Below are 20,338 nucleotides of genomic sequence, written 5' to 3'. Positions count from 1 at the left end.
ATACCAACCATCCTAGAGAAAAGACTGAACTATTTTCTCTAGAAAATGATACTACAAAATCATTGTTATATGAAGAAGCAATCAAAGATTAGGCAGACAAGTGTATAGAAGAAAAACATCATAAAAATGTGGCAGGCAGCTAATGAATAAAAATCTTATTTTTTTAATTTGTGATGTGTGTGGTAGTCATCAGTTTTTTTTAATTTATAGTTTGTTATAACTCATCCCCCCAAAAAATTCACTTTTGTATTGAGTTTGTATTTGTACTAAAGGGCTTCCAAAATTGTATAAGCTTCAAACCCCATAAAAATTAGCCCCTGGATGAAGCTTGCAATCAAGGGGAGACGGGGCATATAAACACAAAAATTAATATGCAAGACATCACAAGATAAATAGCACTGTATTAATCTATAAAAGATTCACTAATACAAGAGTGGTTAAGAAGGGAAAGACTGGTTGGCTAGAGTTGTCAAGAAAGCTTCAGGTGAGGTTAAACTTGAAGTGACTATTGAAGGACCAGTAAAATTTTGACTCACTTATTAATGTGCTTTGATGGATTCTTCAGTGTACAGAGTCCTTGCTCTAGGGCAGATCGTGGCAGTCACAGCGGGAGTTGGGGGGGGGGGCACTGAAACTTTAACATATCCAACAGCTATTCATGAGTTCTTCTTCCATGCCAGGCACTGGGGATGCCAATGGGAACCAACAGAGCCCTAGAGAGCAGAGGGAAAGTAGGGATGAAGCTTCCAGATATGGGGCTGCATACCACATCCCTGTAAACAGCTCATCAGGGCTTACCCATAGTGAAGACGGCAATTTCTGAGATAAAATGTAATCTTAGGTGCTTTGGAATGAAAGACTGGAGAGCGACAAAGCCAGGAACTGCACAGAGGAGAAAATGGTACTTTAGAGGGAAGATGAGACAAGTCTCAGATTCTCTTTCTGGCAAAATGAGGAAGGACGTGTGAAATGACTAGATGACCTGGAAGAGAAGAAAGAAATGTTTGGGGGTGCCTGGGTGGCTCATTCAGTTAAGCGTCCGCCTCTTGATTTTGGCTCAGGTCATGATCTTTGGGTCATAAGATTGAGCCCAGGGTTGGGCTCCATGTTGGGTGTGGAGCCTGCTTAATATTCTCCCTCTGCCTGTCCTCTCCTCCCCGCAAAAAAAGAAAATGTTTGATTTGAGTCCATATAAAAATTCTGCTCTGATGACCATAATATCCTGTAACAGAAATGGAGACAAATATATAAGAACTCATTCATTCATTTAAACACGTATTTCTCAGATACCTATTCAAGAGTGTATCAGCTGTGTCAGATACCAGGGACAAAGAGAAGAAATTTTTCAGTTGTTTATTTTCCAGCCAGACTAAACATAAAAGGTAGAGCTTCTACAATAATGTCATGGGAAGGGGCCAGAAGGAGGCAGACACTGAGCTAGTGGTCTTTCGTAAGCTGACCAGACTGAACCTTAGAAGTAAATAAGAAAGCAAATTTAAAAGCTTTCTATTGCCCTCATCTTCCCATTAGACCAACCCTGAGGCTTTGGAGAGTCCTCAGGCCCCTGGCCTCATTAGAAAAGCAGATGGACACATCAGAGGGGTTAATGACAGCCAGGGATGACCCTGATATGATTAGGTCCTAGTTGCTGACCCTGTAGAGATGGTTATGACTTTGAAATTTGAGGGCAATGACTTTTGATAGGCAATGAAGTGCAAGGTAAAATCTAAAATTATGTTAGGATTTAAGAAAAATAATCCCCCCTATAGGAAGGGGGGAAGGAGAAATAAAAATTAAAATTGGGTAGCAGCAATATCGTCAACCATTTATTAAATCAATTTTAATACCAAATACCAAAAGTGAGTATTTCAAAATATTGTTAGCATTAATGAGGGAAAATTGGGAGCCTAGTGGAGGAACATGGCTGACATATACCTGGGTGGATAGTGAGTGTGTATGTTTCTAAGTCCACATGGATATAGTGGAATTACATGACAGGTTCCATCCATGTGTTCTTCCTATTTCTGACCAACTGTCTTGGCCTGTCAGTGTCTGCACCTTGCCACCTAAACCCTTAGTAAACAGTCTTTATTTCTGCTGCAGGCAACACAGAGTTATCCGGAGTCATGTAAAATGGAAGTGTTCTACACCGTGGATAAATGGAATTCCCAAAGAGTGTGAAAATATCAGTGGTTTGGTTACAGTTGCTGCTTTTATCAGATGATCTGTGGACTTTTTCCATCCCAGAGTAATGGCTCTTATTCCACTCTCAGAAAACAATTTCATCATTTAGGAGCTCAGAAAATGAAAATAGTTTCTGAATTGGTGTGACTATTTCTGCACAGTCTCTGCATTTTCCCATAACACAGCTTTGCTGAGCTGCTAACAGCTCAATATTTACAGGCATTCAAAGAGAGCATTAATCTTCCTGATTAATTAATTCAATGACTTCTCCAAAATCTTTCCTGTGAGCAGTCCTGGACCCATGGTTCCCACTCTCTCCACTCTTGTTTTCTGCCCGTTAGCCTTTCTCTTTGTCTAGTGCTAGGCATAAAAAATGGTCCCTGGTCTAGACTGCTTATGCATTCCTCAGCAGGCACCTAAGAGACTTTCATAAATTCCTCGTGCACTTCTAAACTTTAATAATGAAGATCGTGGACTTACATGAGTAATTGGCAGATGGAATTTGAAAGCCAATTTCTTTTGCTCATTAAAATTTTGGACAGCCATTAGGACAGACACTCAAGCACAATGAAGGAATTTAATGTTCATTTAAACACCATTCCTGGAGTGTGACAAAAGCTCACTGAGTTATAGAAGTTGAAGCAGGTGAGGTTTAGCCAGTGAATTCTAGAAAGTGTGGCCCTGTGGGAAACCCGGAGCCAGCTAAGTGGGGCCAGGACTCCAGACCCACAGAGATTGTAGTTCTAGCCCCTGAGGAAGGAAAACAAATAGAGGTTTTGTTGAGCATGCACACGTACACACACACACTCCTCTGGGCAACTGTATTTTCTCCTTACCTTCTTTTTCTCTCATCTTTTCTAACTTGATACAAACTATGCAGCAAGTGGACCCATCCTATTCATACCAGACTTTAAGCCATGGGTAGCTCTTTTTCCCAGAAGAAGTTGTGGCCTGGAGAGGTACACATCACCAGTGTGGTACACACGTCAGAGACAGACAGACACACACACACACACACACACACACCGTTTCATCTACTCTAATGGGGGGAAATTTACTTTTAGAAAACATTTAATTATTTTTGAGATAAATAAATTCCCAAAACCCATTAACTGTAAGAGTAAGGGAACTAATATTTACCATGGCAAATGAGGTTATTTGGAGTTAGCACTAGGCGAGCCTTGAATTCCACACTAACAAATTTAAATATTTTTCCATATGTGATGGGGAACCATTCTGGGATTAATGAAGGCAGAGTTGATGTTAGACCAAGAGTTTACCAAGAGTATGAGGAGGAATTAAATCAGAGAGACCAGGTAGGGGGCTAGGGTAACAATTTATGGAAAAAATAACAGAGTTAACCAGAAGCAGAATAAATGAGAGATGGGAAAAAATTACAAAGCAACAGGGCACTGGTATCTTAGTAATTGATAAGTATGGTTAGTTGGATGGAAGATGGAGAAGAAAGAGCAGATGCAATTTGTAGACCTCATGACTGTGTATGTGATGATGCCATTAAGTGAGATATGAAATACAGATAGGAACACAAAATTGAGGAGAGGGAAGAGTTGTTATTTGTTGACATTTTTTAAAGTTGGCTTATACTCTTGACATGACATGATGAAAATGACACCTTACCTGTGATCCCCCTCCCCCAAAACTGTAAGCCCATTCTAATCATGAGGAAAACATCAGACAGATTCTAATAGAGGGACATCCTACAGTCTATGACCAGCACTTCTCAAAACCGTCAAGGTGATCCAAAACAGGGAAAGTCTGAGAAACTGTCACAGCAGAGAAAAACCTAAGTCAACATGAAAACTAAATGTAATGTCTTATCCTGGATGGGATCCTGGAACAGAAGAGGCATTAGGTAGAAGCTAAGGAAATCTGAATACATGATAAACTTTAGTCAACTGTTCTAAAAAGTAAAATCAAACTTTTAGAAATCTGTTTATTAAAGCTTTTGATACCTGCTAACCCATAATGGGAGCTGGGAAGGGCAGAGCACAGAAAATAAGTAAGTTCTTGTGCCCCACGCACAAATACTCCATTACATGTTAGATCACATCACTGAGAAGCCCATCACCATCCCACCACCCACTCAAATGAGAATGCTAGGGTGAGGGAAAGCGACTCACTACCTGCCCTTAAAAGCTAGAGTTTGTGGTACTAATGTTGAAATGACAAGAAGGGGCCCATATGAGAAATTAATGTGACAACAGAGAGGAAAACTGGCCTAAGAAAAGCATCTTTTTGATCAATGCTACATTGGGGTTGCAAAGAAACTATGATCTTATACCTTAAACCTCTGTGCTTTTGGATTTCATCCAACAACTGTACCTTCAGCACCTACACAAGCCGAGGACTGTTAGCTGCTAGGGATGTGATGAATAATACACCACAGCTCCTGCCCATAGGAAGCTCACAGTCTACTCTAGAGATAGGATTGCAAATAATTCCAGTATCTGTTAGAGCAAGGATATTATATTTAAAAGAGAAAAAAATGTTTTGGGAATGCTGAGGAGGAAACAATTAATTTCCCTTGGATACGTGGTCAGGGAGGGCAAGGCCAAGGAGACAGCTTTGAAACGGGCCATCAAGGCTAAGTTGTCTCCTGTCGTGCAAAGAGGGAGTATTCAGCATTTGCAAAGACATGGTGAGAGTCAACAGTACAGTGTGCTTGGGGAAGTGGAAGCCAGGGCTTTGAGCACGGACTTAGGTCAATCAGGACTAAAAAGGCCAGAGTTAGGGACACCAGGTACGAGGCCACTATGATTCAGGTTGGAGATGCCAACACACTATAATTAGGAGGAAATATTTTAAAATGCCTCATCTCTCCTCTCTTCTCATGCCTCCAACATAGTCAAGCAAAAGAACCTTGAGTCCCCAGAGTCTTCCGCTCTTGGCAATGGAATAAGGCCTCACATCTGTTTCTTGAGCAGCCAGAGGCTAGAGGGCATCAGTGTCCAGGCCTCCTCTCATTAGAGAACCCTGGGGTACAGGCCCATGCCCATTTCAGCATACACTGGGGAATTCCATGAGCAGCTGCACCATCTGCTAAGAAACTCTCCCTTCTGCCCCATACAAGTCCTCTCAGCTCCGGCTGTTAGACGGAGGCCGTGCTCACAGCCTGCCTGGGGGCACATTGGCATTGCTTCAAACACTGCAGAGATTACCAACTATCTTACTTGTTTCCAGAAAGATGTGGTGAAGGCTGTGGAGATGCAGGCTTCTTCTTCCCTTGAAAGTAGGTGAAAACAATCTATGGCAGATACTTTGCTCGGAAACTGGGTGACCTCATGAACCCTCAGAGGTTTGGTCTCAAGTTCTTATCACTTTTGTCGACTGATACAGCTCAAAGAACTCAAGTTCTGTGACCAGGAGCAGTAGGTCATGCTACACTCTGGCCCTGCGGCTTTGCTGCGCTGGTTGGTACAGAGAGGCATGTGTGGGATGGTATAGGGCCCAGACTCTGCAGCACACAGACTTGGCTTTGAACCCTGGCTCCATCACATACTAGTGATAAGACCTCCCTATCCGTTTCTCCTTTTGTAAAAAGAGGCACAACAGTACCCACTACAAAGGGCTGTTGTGAGGATTAAACATTATATTCTAGGTGAAGCACTTGTATACAGCCTGGCACGTGGTGATCAAACTTAGCTGGGAGACACCTTTCACAGGACCAGCCAGCAGCAGCCGCAACACGCGCCTCTGGGCGTGGTACACCAAAGCAGCAGGCACACGAAATGCCTGCTGTCTGTGCCAGAGGCTTGCGATAGCAGGACACAATGGTCAAAGGATGGGACTCAAAAGCCGGGGTTGGAATCCCAACTCCTTCACTACCTAGTTTTGTGGGCTCCAGCAGTAACGTGCCCTCTCTGCCCTCACTTTCCTCAGCTGCAAAATGAGAGTAAGAATAAGAGCCACCTCATCAAGTTACTGTTGAGTAAATGAGATTCATCCAGTGTTGCACATAGTTGGAGTTTATTCACCCAGATTGCTATACAGTGTACATTTTGTGAATATTCTAAGCTTTGTTTATCCGTTCTACTCTCGATGGAGATTTCTGTTGTTTCCAGTTTGGGGTTTTGACAAGTAGTCCTGCTCTGAAATTTCTTATACAGAAATATATGTAAAATACGTATGTATAAATATATGTAAAAATATGTAGACAATTTCTGGGTCAAGTAGAATTCTCAGTCGGAGGGTATCAGCTTTAGCGGACCCCACCAACATGTTTTCCAAAGTGGCTGTTCTGATTTAAATCCCTACAAGCAGTGTATGAGAGTTCAGTTGCTCCATATCCTTACCTTAATGTTTTCATTTTCACCATTCTAATGGGTTTGTAGCATTAGCACCCTGTAGCTTCAATTTGTATTTCTCTGGTGACTTAATAAAGCTGAACACCTTTTCATGTATACATTAAACACTGTGTCTGGTATAGAGTAAGTATGCAATAAATGTTAGCCATTATCATTATACTTCTTCTCAGGTGACCAAAGCACAACTTTTCAAGTGGGGGCACAGAGATTTCTGGAAGCTTCTAAACATTTTATATTCTCTTGATCTACCTTCCATCTCTCATGTATGCTTTTCCCCATGCCTCCCCCTTCTCTTGGTTAACTTCCCTATAAATAATATTCCTTGACTCTCCCTGAGTCCAGACATGTTGAGTAAGAAAAAATGAAAGCCAGGTGAGACTTCTGACCTCCACCCCAAACAGATTTCCACCCTTGTTCAGATGTGCCCAGTCTAAGAGAAACAGAAAGGATCCTTATTCAGAGGCTCTAGGTCACCCGGAGTCTCATCCATCTGACCTGACCTCCCTCTAGTTCTTTCTTGATAAATGGCTTTGACAAATTTCTCATTATTATGGTGTCTGGTCTAAATCAGACTTGAATCTTTAATGCTTCCCATTAGGAAAAATGCATCACTTGATTTTTAAGATGCAGACACAATTCCCCTTGCAAAGCCAGTATCCTGAGGGGTTTGCTAATGCATCAAGCCATGTACCTCTGAGTAAAATTCCATGATCTCCCTAAAACAAGAAGACAGTTAAGCTCTGTCCTTAGTTTAGCCCTTCCTGATAAACTCCAGGAGAAAAGAACAAAAAATGTGTAATTGGGGGTGGACTTATACCTTATAAGATCTTGGGAGAGAGAGAGAGAAAGAAGACAGCTTAATATTTTCCAAACCAAGTCAAAAATTTTCATCCATGTTTGTTCAAAATATTCATTATGTAATGTAACAGACACGATTTTATTCTCTACATAGCTGGGTTAAGATTTTCTCTTAGATGAAACCCACCTTTGTTAAGAAATTTCATGGTATTCCCCCATGGGATAAAATGTGGGACCCCTGCCACCAAGGACCTTGAGAGGCAGAAATACCCTGGATGAGACAAAGAAATCAAAGTTGCTGACTGCAATAGATGTTGCAGGGAAGAGAAAGAAAGAGGGACACTGAGCAGCCAAAGACATGGTTTGCGGCTGTTTGGCAGGGCATATGCAACCCCTTAAGTCTTTGGGAGAGCTGCTTACTTTATTAAATGCAGAGTGCGAGGTGAATCTTTTGTGGAAAACCACAAAGGAACTGGGAGCTCCTTGTGCAGGTCAACCAGGGGTGGAACTGGAAAAGCATGAACACAGAAGCCACAAGGGGGAAGGTGGGGGTGTGGCACAGAAGAAACAAGCAGGCTGGAAACAGCCTGATGTTTGGCGAGGGCTCCTGACTCAGTCAAACTTGGGGCAACCAATGCACAGCGGTCTGTGCAGAACCTTTCCGATATTAGCATTCCAAGGATGCCCTCTGGTCCAGGCCAACTCTAGCAGGCTGGAAAAGTGAGGATTTGAATCAAGTTTCCCTAAACTTCCTAAGGCTAGGGAGGTCCCAGTTGACAAGTGAATTATAATTAAAAGAGCACATATACTAACTAACCAACCTTTGGTTTCTGAGTGTGACAACTTCCAATACACAAACATAGACAGACACACAAGTACCAAGAGGATATGCTAAAATTAATAAAAATGTCTCCTGACAAGTTAAATCCCCCTCCTGATCAATAATTTCAGTTTTTCACCTTTGTTTACTTAAGAGCTTGCCTTCCTTTGTGCATTGAGGAAGATACACAGCTTTGCCTCAGCTCCTATGTAAGCCCTCAAAATCAGCTGCCTTTCCACTCGAAGATTGTCATTCTGATCCTATACTTTCACGAGGGAGAGAAAAAGCAGCAGAGCAAGAAGCTCACTTCTGGGACTTCACTTGCCCCCATTTTCTGCCCCCCCCCCACCAATGTGCACACAACGTGGAAGAACTGATCAAGGGAGGACATGGGTGCTTGCAAAGTCTGGGCCCACTGAGCTCCTCAGCTAAGATTAAGCTATGTTTTCAATAAATTTCACTCAGAATTCTATTTTTGTAGTTTTAAAAACCAGTAGAAATAAATTGAGAATATGATCTCATCTCCAAACATTCACTCAGTCCACGGTCTCCTAAATTAGAGTGCAAATTCCAAGAGTCAGAGCAGAATCACCTTTCAGGCTAATAGGATTAGAATAGAGCAGCATAATCTAGCTGTGTTTTAGAACAAGACATGCCTGGATTTTAATTCCAAACCTGGTCAGGAGTCCCACTAAGGCCTTTGGTCACAGTCCCTGTGAATGAGGGTGTGAAAGAGGAATCAGGGATCTGGACCTGAAAAACTAAAAGGGTGCAGAAGTTACAACTGAGTGGTGCAGGCTGCAGGTAGAGCAGGCTGAGGGAGAAAGAACCAGAGCTGGGTAGAAGGTATGGTAAGGAGAGAGTTCTACACTGAAATATAAGTTTGGGAGTCACTGACGTACAGACAGTATTTAAAGCCATGACCGGATGAGATTACTAAGGGAGTAATGGCAGGGAGAGAAATGTCTGTATGTCCATGGGTGTACCACACCAGCCGGAAGTTGGCTGGCCACCACTTTCCCTCTCCCACACCTACGTTCAGTCCATCCATCACAGCGGAAGTTTCAGCGCTCTACCGTATGAAGCCAAAGTGGTGTAGGACAAAGTGTAGGAATTTAGGGCTTGGAGATAAGAGGGACTTGGGTTCAGCTTGGCCACTTCCAAGTGTATTACCTTGGGCAAATCACTTAATCTCAATGAGCCCCCATTTCCTCATCTGTAAATTGGAGATCATCACCTCACTCTAGGATATCTGTGAGTGTTAAATAAGTAGAATAAAAATACCTTGTAAGGGGCACCTGGGTGGCTCAGTTGATTAAGCGACTGCCTTCGGCTCAGGTCATGATCCCAGGGTCCTGGGATCAAGCCCCGCATCAGGCTCCCTCCCTCTCCCACTCCTCCTGCTTGTGTTCCCTCTCACGCTGTCTTTCTCTGTCAATTAAATAAATAAATAAAATCTTTAAAAAAAAATAACTTGTAAAATACTTTATCCTTTACAAATCATTATCATGCATCTCGTTATAATCTCTGATAACTGAGGGGAGAAAATGCTGTGCTTCTATTAGTGATTACATATAAAGTTTAGGACAGGATCTACCAATGTTTAAAATGTACATACTCTTTGATGAAGCAATTCCAACAACCCTACAAATACAGCTGCACAGGCATAAAGATAAATGTGTTAGGCACTGGTAATAATGAGAAATTTGAAAAAATATCTATCAGTAACAGATCAGGTAAATAAATCATGGCATATTCATACTCTGGAATGCCAGTTGTTAAATATAATGAGAAATTTTATGTGTATCGATATGAAAAGATGCCCATGATATTCATGTAAAATAATAAATTGCAAATAATATAGAGAGTATGATCCAATTTGTTTTAAATTTATCATATATTCATATTTCACATTTTGATACACACATGGCATAAAGACTAGAACTGTTGAAAGCGGCCACTATGTGTGGCTAAGGAGTTCATGTCCCTCTGAGGAATGCGACTGATGTTGGAGAGAATGGCTTTCACTTTCTCCTTTTTACATTTTGAAATCTTTGAAGTTTTATAACAAACAAAAGATATTTTAAAGACACAACTCCAAACTAATCCCTGTGCCCCAAGGTTTTTAAGACAGTGGTGCACCAGGAACATAGGGCATATATCCAAGTCCAGAAAAAAATGTCTCTGTTGGGTTCCTGGTCATATTTCAATTCTACAAGCCATGGCTTTCCTTCCCACCAGTCCATGTGCTAACACAGAAGCAGTCCATGAGGGGGAAATACAGGCCCCAAAGTAGGGACACGTTGGGAAGGAAAAAGGAAATGCAAATGTATTCTGAAAACAGATGATGTCTGGAAGAGAAAGTGTGTTTGGCAGGAAGAAGGAAAATCACAGGAAGAGGAGAGAAAAGCAGTAAAAGAGAAACAGCCAAAGGAGGTGGTAATTAAGTGCGAAGCTGAAGATTTCCAAGGGATTTTTCAGCGTTGGCAAGAGTTAGGCCTCTGGACAATTCTGCCTAAGTGTGTAGACATTATTTTACATTTCCTTTTTTTAATTTTTTTTAAAGATTATTTATTTATTTATTTGAGAGAGATAGTGGGCAAGAGAGAGAGAGCACAGGAGCAGGGGTGGAGGGAGAGGGAGAAGCAGACTTCCCGCTGAGCAGGGAGCCGACTTGGGGATCATGACCTGAGCTGAAGGCAGACGCTTAACCGACTCAGCCACCCAGGTGCCCATATTTCTTTTTTTTTACTAAAATTATTCCATTAGAGCAGTAGCTCAAGACCATGATATCCTGACACTATTTGCTAGCAATGTTCCAAGGATTTAAGTTTTTTAATAATTTGCTTAATTTCATAGTTAAAGAGGACTTGAGGTTAGCCCTCTCATTCATTTTGATATGTTTGGGAGATAAAGGGTAGCGTCACCGCCAGTGGTGAGGAAGTTGTGTATAATCCACAGACTGTGCCTCTCCTCCTAACACTGTCACTCTTCTTTTCTAGGCTCTGGAACCTCCCATGGGTCACTGGTTGAGTAGGCATGTTGGGAACCATGTAGGCATGGGAACAACCATGATGGGAAATGCCTGTGATGATCAAGAATCATGCCACTTCCCACCTCATTTACAGTCTGAACCAAGACACAAGTGTCTGAAATGTCCAATAACAAAGAGATTAATTGATGGATTCTTTTGCACTAAATTGCTTGCTGTTACAGCTGCTGAGAAGGTCAAAGAGCACCCAGGAACTTGACCATTCCGGCAGGGAACAGCTGTGGGTGTTAGAGGCCAGCCCCCCTTCCCCAGAGCAGGACAGAAGAACTGATGTCTGTATCAATCCTTCCTGTCACATCCGTGACAGTTCACAGACAAGATGACGAAAGACAGGTTTTGCATTTGGTCCTAAATAACTTTAACATCACAAAAATTGAACCAAAGCCAAGAACACGTTATGATGTCTCCAATGATCAGTTCTATCTTTGGAATAAGATGTACACAATACCCGAAACTCAGGGTCAGGAAACAAGTTCTTCTCCTCTAGACACAGTCAAAACTTTTCTGGGTCTCATAAAACAAACAGGGCTTGTGATACAACTTAAGTTTAACAGGGAGCTTTTCGATTACATGAGCTCTAGATGTTGGATGTAGAGGGCTGAGATTCCAGACACTTATATACCAAGTTCTTTCATATATGTGTGTGTGTTTGTACATGTATGCATATGTAGACAGTGTATGTATACATTAGCATGCACACAGATGTATATAGAGAATAATAAATTATTTACATAGTCCTTTCTACCTATATTAGTATCTCATTTAACCACTTTGAAATCGTAAGGAAGCTACAAGGGCTGGAGTGGAATAAGCAGAGTGAAGAGAGAAGAGAAGGTCGAAGGAGTCATATGAAGGTCAGAAGGGACAGAGCAACACTGCAGGCCATTTTAGGGACTTGGACTTTTACTCTAAATCATGTGGGAAATCATCAGTGATTTTTTTTGGAAAGAGGAATGACTTCATACAACTTTCATTTTAACAAAATGGCTCTGGCTGCTGTGTCGAGTACAGAGCGAGGGGGAGCAAAGCAGAGACACAGAGACCAGTGAGGAAGCCATGTAATGACCTGGGGGGAGATGCTGGTGGCTAAGACAGGGTGATAGCAGGAAGGGAGGGACCAGTGGTGCACTAAGGACAGCTTTAAAAGTAGAGCCACCACGACTTGCTTGAAGGACTAAAGATAGGTATGAGAGAGAGAGAAGTCAAAAATTGTTCTTAGGTTTTGACCTAAGCAACTAAAAGGGTGGCTCCATCAGCTGATATGGCAGAGACTATGAGAGAAGCAGGTTTGTGGGAAGTTGCTCAGGAGCTCAGTTTTGGTCAAACTAGGCATCTGTTAAACATCCAAATGAAGAAATCAAGTGGGTAGTTGAATACGTGGTTCTGGAGTTTGGGAGAATGGTCTAGGCTGGAGACATATATTTGGGCATTGTAGTAGGCAGAAAAATGTCCCACCAGAGATGTCCATGACCTAATCCTCAGAATCTTTGAATATATTACTTCCCATGGTGGGGGGGACTTCACAGATGTGATTAAGGGTATGGAATTTGAGATGGAGCGATTATCCTGCATTATATGGCTGAACCCAATGAAATCAGAGAGGTCCTTAAAAGCAGAGAACTCTTCTTGGCTATGGTGAAAGAGAGACAGCTGATGAAAGAAGAGGGTCCAAGAGATAAGACATCGATGGCTTTGAAGACACAGGAAGGAAACCACAAGCTAAAGCATGTAGAAAGCCCCCAGAAGATGCAAAAGGCGAAGAAATGGATTGTCTACTTAAGCCTCCAGAAGAGAATGTGGCCCTGGTGAGAGGTTGTTTGAGCCCAGTGAGACCAGGTCAAACTTCTAACCTAAACAACTGTAAGATAATAAATCAGTGTTGTTTGAAGTCACTAAATTTGTAGTCATTTGTTACAGTAGCAGTGGAAAACTAATGCAAACATCATCAATATATCAATAGTATTTAAATCCGTAAGGGTGGATGTTGGTGGCAGAAAAGGGAAGAAGCCGGACTGAGCTTTGGCAAATTTGAAAATTAAGTCAGGAAAATGAGGAAGACCCAGCAGAGATGGCTGAGAAGGAATGGACATGAATAGAAAGAGAAGAAAGCAATGTTCTCGAAGCCAAACGAAGAGTTTGTGTCCCATGTTGCTGAAAGGTCAAGTAAGATGAGGAAAGGTGATACCCAGCTGACACACAGAGAAAGGATATACACAGAAAGGAAACAGTGGACTTGGTCCTCACCACTCAAGCAGCTTGGATGGTGGAGACACGTGAATGGCACCCACCCAGAGCACCCATATTTTCACACACAGTGATTCTAGAGTCTCTAGCCAACTTGGCCCAACTAGAACCCTGGAATGTTTCCAATCAGATTAGCATTCGTTTGCCTGCGGGATGGAAGGAGTAAAGGTCAGTAGCAAGAGGAGGAGAGCAGAAGAAAAAGAACAGAAGGACTTTCAACTTTCTCTTACAGACCTGCACGATTGTCTTTCCTTTTACCATGCAATACAGTCCTAAGCCCTCCAAGCCCCAACTTGTTAAAAGGCATAAACCCTAAGGCCAAGAGTGTTAATATAATATCTCAAGACCAGGAACTAGCTTTTTTCTTAGAAAAAACATGACCTCACCAAAAAAAAAAGAAAAGAAAAAACACACACACACAACCTTCTAGGACCTGACATTTCACTTCAGCCACAGCTTCAGACGACTTTCTGTATTTTGCCTTCCTTCACCTCAAAACTCAAGGTTAGGTGACCATCTATAGAAGACTGATTGAAGTCATGCATGGAGGATTCTTGGAGTCTGAGACAAATATAGCCTATGTCACTTTGTCTCACACTGTTATAATTATTTATTTACCTATTTATCTTTTTCAATAGACCCAGAAGTCCTCAAAAAGGTGAGACTATGTCCTTGCACCATTGAATTGTAAAAACAATAACTCATTAACTTTTCACTCACTCAACTAATCATATGTTTCAGACACAGTGTAGTTTTTAGGCATTTAATCTTAACACAACCCTATGAGATGGGTATTATTTATGCCACTTCCCAAATAAAAAGATTGAGATTCAGAAAGGTTAAGAAACTTACTTGGGATGCCTGGGTGGCTCAGTCGGTTACGCATCTGCCTTGGCTCTGGTCATGGTCCCAGGGTCCTGGGATCAAGTCCCACATTGGGCTCCTCGCTCAGCAGGGAGTCTGCTTCTTCCTCCGCCTGGCATGCTCTCTCTCTGACAAATAAATAAATAAAGTATTTTTTTAAAAAAAGAAACATGGGGCACCTGAGTGGCTCAGTCATTAAGTGTCTGCCTTCGGCTCAGGTCATGATCCCAGGCTCCTGGGATTGAGCCCCGCATCAGGTTCCCTGCTCTGCGGGAAGCCTGCTTCTCCCTCTCCCACTCCCCCCGCTTGTGTTCCCTCTCTCGCTGTCTCTCTCTCTGTCAAAAAAAAAAAAAAAAACTTAAAAAAAAGAAACATACTTGATGGTCATGTTAAGTCATGCAAGTGGCAGAACTGGCCAATACCAAATTCTGTGCTAAAAAACGGCCCCTGCAAAGATGTCCACATCCTAATTCCTAGAACTTGTGAATGTTACCATATATGGAAAACAGGACTTTGCAGATCAGATTAAATTAAGGGTTTTGAAGTGGGGTGATTATCTTGGATTACCCAGATGGGCTCAATGTAATCACAAGAATCCTTATAAGAGGGAGGCAGGAGATCACACTGAAGAGCAACAGATGTAACAGCAGAAGTTGTCGTTGATGTGATTTAAGGAAGGGGCCATGAGCCAAGGAATGCAGGCAGCCTCTAGAAGCTGGAAAAGTTTAGGAAACAGATTCTCCCCTAGAGCCTTGAGAAGGAACCCAGACCTGCCAATACGTTGATTTTAGACTTCTGAACTTCAGAACAGGAAGACAAGAAATCTGTGTTGTTTTAAGCCACTAAATTTGTGGTCATTTGTTAATGATAGCAATAAGAAACTGACACAGTGCTCTCTGTCTTCACATGGCCTTTACATCCCCAGGACCTAAGACGGTTAATAGATATTTGCTAATTACTGAAGGAGGAAGAGATTCTCCTCCAGGGTGTCTCCCACCTGGCCCTACCTGAACTCCTAACAGGAAGAATCTAGCCTTCCTCAGAGACAGGGAGGCAGAAGCAGCCCAGGTGTATCTGGGGTGGTAAGTTTTCCTAATTTCTAAGTTGAATGGATGGTGCTAGTAATAATCTGAAGCTCATTCTATGTCAGTAAGCGTGCCCTTGGAAGACATGACAAAATGCAACTCTAATTTACAGCTGTGATTTAGAGCCATGAGGAACTGGAGGGACACAGAGGAGGAGGGGACTTAGCTATTTTTAGGCCACCAATTTAGGCTTTTTTCCCCATGTCCTATAATGGTGCATTAAATATCACAAATGATTCCACTGAAATTAAAAGCAGCATCAGTAAAAAGATGAGCTGAGATCATATTTTATAATCTAATTCCTTAAATTATTTCATGACAAACTGGACCAATGAATATACACATGCATACTGCAAATGCACAAACTCTACCTTCCTCTTTCTCTGAGATCCTCATGGCCCTTTCTTAAACAAGGAAGATGCTATCAATAAGGAAACAGTTTTCCGAATTAATAAATTCAATATACTTCACAGCTTAGCTGCTTAAGAAATGAAGAGCTGGAAATCTGAACATTGCTTAGATTTTGCAAATGGCTTACCATGCCATGAAGGGTTATTCCCCCACCTGCATCCCAGTTTCTCTAGCCAAGTTAAAATCCTATGCTTTGAAAGTAAAAACTTCAAAACAGCTTTCGATCTTTTGAGAACAAGTACTATATAAGCAAAAAGATGGTTACAATCCCAACTAAAAACAGTCATTTACAACTGAATCTCAAATTCACATATGCTTGTGTTCCATAATCTACATGTAGTTGACACAGAAGGTAAAATAAATTGGGTAGATCTAAGGTAAAATCAGTCACTGCCCTTGGTCTAGACCTTCTGATTAGACTGGCAATCCCCATGGCGTTCCCAGCTTGCTGGGTTTGCAGCCAAGGTTCCCAAGGGTCCTGAATAGCTTCGGAATCTGAATAAATCACACACTAGGCGTCCACTGAAACCACCAGAAACTCAATTTATTTGTGAACCAAGACAGGATTTTATTGCTTCTCAGATTAACAGTTAAAAATGTTTTGCTTTTCTGCCTCAGGGGTGTTAGTTTGATGTATGAGGCAGGGAGATTATTAAATCTTCAGTGCTTCCAAAGATGTAAATTAAACCATAGCACCTCCTTAGCCACCTTCCCTGGATGAGCTGGAGATTTATTATTAACTTGTCACTCCTGCATGCTCATCAAAACAAGCAGACCATGAGTAATTACATCTATATCTTTAAGGATACCTTTCGTTTCAATTTTTTGCAGACAGGATGTTACAAAGTCTCCTGATTTCCTCACAGAGCGATATATAGCATGAGGACTTTTAGAGGGGAGAAGAGAATCACTGTCCTCTCCTAATCATTTCCATGAATATATTTGAAAGAAAGGTGACATGTATGTAACTGTATATTGTTCTTTTAGTTTTAAATGAAATTGCACTTCATTTTGGCTTCCCTTGTCTGTTCACAGACATCGCATTGGCTGATTCTGTTCATCTGAGCATCTTTCAAAGACTTGGAAGAGGTCCAGCACTAAATGGATATATAACTCTAAAATTCTCTTTTCAATTCTGTCACTCACAATTCAATTCAACAAATACAATATTTATTAGGTTCCTTTTATGTGGCAAGAAGCAGATGTGACTTTATTCATTCATTTCTTCATCCAATATTTATTTCATGTCTTTTATGTGCTAGTAATGGTATTAGGTATACCATTTTTCTATTAAAAACAGTGAACAGTTCTTGCCCTCATAGAGTTCATAGCCTTGTTACCACCCCCCCAATATAAGTTTGCACAAATCCCTTCTAACAGAAGTTTGCACCAGAAAAAGGAGTGCATCCCTTCTAACATAAGTTTGCACAAAGTAGACATTAAATGGAATCAGCATTAAGACATCATGCCCTCCTCCTGGTCCAGTGTGGCTAGCAGGACTGAACTGCATGGAAACTGTGGTATTTCACCTCTTTTTCTTCTCCCTGTACCTAGCATAGCACCAATTACCTGGTTTGCTAAATAATCATAGAAACATAGAAAGTTTTCAGAAGTTTTAGGCATGCCTAGCCGGCCTCTGATCAGCCATAAGAAAAAATTCACCTTTACCAGTGTAAACTAGAGGATAATTATCCTTTTTTTTTTTTTTAAGAACTATGTTCCTTATAATATCCTTTCTCTTTTTAAAATTTTTATTATGGGGTGCCTGGGTGGCTCAGTTGGTTAAGCAACTGCCTTCGGCTCAGGTCATGATCCTGGAGTCCTGGGATCGAGTCCTGCATCGGGCTCCCCGCTCAGCGGGGGGTCTGCTTCTCCCTCTGACCCTCTTCCCTCTCGTGCTCTCTATCTCTCATTCTCTCTCTCTCAAATAAATAAATAAAATCTTTAAAAAAAATAAATAAAATAAAATAAAATTTTTATTATGGAAATTGATAAAAATAGAAAAAGATGAGATAATAAAATAATGAACCCCCATGTCCACGTCACCTAACTTCAGTAATTAACATTCTGTCATTCTTGTTTTTATCTATCACATTTCTCTCCTCTTCACCTCTTTTTGTTTTTGAGTATTTTAAAATAAATTCTCATTGTCATACCATTTCACCTTGAAATGCATCAGAATTTATCTCTGACAAATAAGATTTTTTGAAAATCTATAATATCATTATAATACTTAACAAAATCACAATGTCTTTAACACTTCTAATATCTAGCCCATGTTCAAACGTCTCTGATTGCCTAACAAAAATCCTTTTGGAGTGAAACAAGTATACATATTGAGTTTGGTTGATGTGTCTTTCATCAACTCCTTTTCTCCCTAAGTCCTTTTGAATTTCACCAGATCAATATTTTAGTTTTATCCAGGATAAACAAGTCCATCCAAACTTAACATATGCTCCTGGTGAAGCCTCATTTATGTAATATTTTCAAGGACAGGGTGATCATTTATCATTCAAAGAAACTCTTGAGTGAAAGGGTGATGCTATTAATAATTATACTGGTATAAACCAGGACAAATAGTCACCCTACCAGTAGCGAAATCAGGAATAAAAGGGAAGATACAGTTTCTGGTTTCTTTGTGGGTATAGAGAGCTGGAAAAGAGCTAGAAAGGATGTCCCTCCCATGCTGACAATTAAAAAACAGAAAGAAAGAAAGCTGAACAAACTGCAAGTGAATAACTTTTCCTGGATCCAGCACAATTGAAGTTGAGGAAATGCCAACTAGTCCCAAATCTGGGTTGAGACAAGTGCCTACAGGGAGACACTGAGTGCAAGCACTTGTTTACTTGGGGCAGGTGAATACCAGGAAGAAGAATTCACCTACAATTATCAACAAAATAGTGGAGGCTAAGTATTGGCTGGTGGCACACTAGGGAGCCCTAAAGGCTACAGATATAAGGGGAGTTAACACCACTTGCAGGCTTCTCTCACTATAGATACCAATGGGTACTCACAAAAAATATGATGGAAAGAGTCCTGAGAAAGCATCCCTCATGCATGGTACAGGCTTAAGGGTGAGGAAGAGCAGCTGCTGTAGGAAGGCCATGGAGTCCAGCCCAGATTCTTCTCCATCTCCCTTATAAAAATAAAAACAAAAACAAACAAAAATATCACTGGTGGTGTGGTGTAAAAAAAAAAGTCAAGGGAAATAACTTCATAATGCCAAGAGACAAAACAATCAACAGAACCAAACCCATATATAACACAGATGTTGGAGCTATCAACATTTAATTTAAAATAAATTAAACGTTATTTAATTTAACAGCCAGGGGACGCCTGGCTGGCTCAGTCAGAGGAGCGTGTGACTCTTGATCTCAGGGTTGTGAGTTTAAGCTCCACATGGGGTGTAGAGATTACTTAAAAATAGAATCTTTTAAAAATAACTACAAAAACACGCTAAAGGTTCCAATGGAAAAAGTGAACAACATTCATTGTCAGATGAGTAACTTCAGCAGAAATGGTAACTAAGAAAAAATCAAATGAAGATGGTGGAAATAAAAACCACAGAGTTAGAGATCCAGATTGTCACTGGCTGGTTCATCAGCAGACTTAACAGAACTAAGCGAAGAATAGTGAACTCAAAAATACCCAAACTGAAAGAGAGAAGAGAGTAAAAGATAAAAGAGAATATAGCAGGGGCTCCTGGGTGGCTCAGTTGGTTAAGAGACTACCTTCAGCTCAGGTCATGATCCTGGAGTCCCAGGATCGAGCCCCACATCAGGCTCCCTGCTCAGCAGGGAGTCTGCTTCTCCCTCTGACCTTCCCCCCTCTCGTGTTCTCTCTCTCATTCACTCTCTCTCTCAAATAAACAAAATCTTTAAAAAAATAAAAAAAAATTTTAAAAATTAAAAAAAAAAGAGAATATAGCATCCAGGAAATACAGGACAATACCAATGATCTGACAGATATGCAATTAGAATTCCAGAAAGAAAAAAAGACAGGGAACTGGATAGAATAAATATTTGAAGGGATAATGGCTAAGAATTTTCAAAAGTAATGACATCTATCAAACTACAAATCAAACCATCAACCAAGATAAATATCCAAGCCAGAGACAGACGTATCATATCCAACTTCTAAAACATAAAACAAAGAGAAAATCTTGAAGGCACCCAAAGGGGGGAAATTATTAAAGAGAAATAAACATAAGAATTGTAAAAGCCATCTTGTTAGAAACATGCAAGCTACAAGACAGTAGGGGGACATTTTTTAAGGACTGAATGAGAGAGTAACATCATCAAGATGGAGGAGTAGGAGCTTCCAGACTCCATTCCCCTGCAAAAAAAACAATTAGACACTTATCCATGAATAAAAAATAGCTCTGGGAGAGTTCAGAAGTCCACTTAAGAAAAGCTTCAGCAACAGAGGTGTCTGTGTGGTACAGTTGGTTAGGCATCCAACTCTTGATTTTGGCTCAGGTCATGATCACAGGGTTGTGGGATTGAGCCCTGCATCAGGATCCCTGCTCAGCAGGGAGTCTGCTTGAGATTCTCTC

The 20,338-nt window shown here is 41.1% G+C and overlaps 1 long non-coding RNA gene across 1 annotated transcript; it reads right to left on the bottom strand.

The window, feature by feature from the left end:
* Positions 1 to 637: 637 nt before the first annotated feature.
* Positions 638 to 18,882, bottom strand: LOC148163171 (uncharacterized). The gene is made up of 3 exons (XR_015769137.1): positions 18,798 to 18,882; positions 14,276 to 14,415; positions 638 to 713 (listed from the first exon to the last, which is right to left on the bottom strand). It is a non-coding gene; the product is annotated as an uncharacterized LOC148163171 (long non-coding RNA).
* Positions 18,883 to 20,338: the final 1,456 nt, after the last annotated feature.

The sequence above is a fragment of the Eumetopias jubatus genome, unplaced genomic scaffold, assembly GCF_037043125.1.
Source record: "Eumetopias jubatus isolate StellerSeaLion01/CBP00866 unplaced genomic scaffold, mEumJub1_p1.0 scaffold_10, whole genome shotgun sequence".
NCBI lineage: Eukaryota > Metazoa > Chordata > Mammalia > Carnivora > Otariidae > Eumetopias > Eumetopias jubatus.
This window is presented reverse-complemented; position numbering and strand designations above follow the sequence as displayed.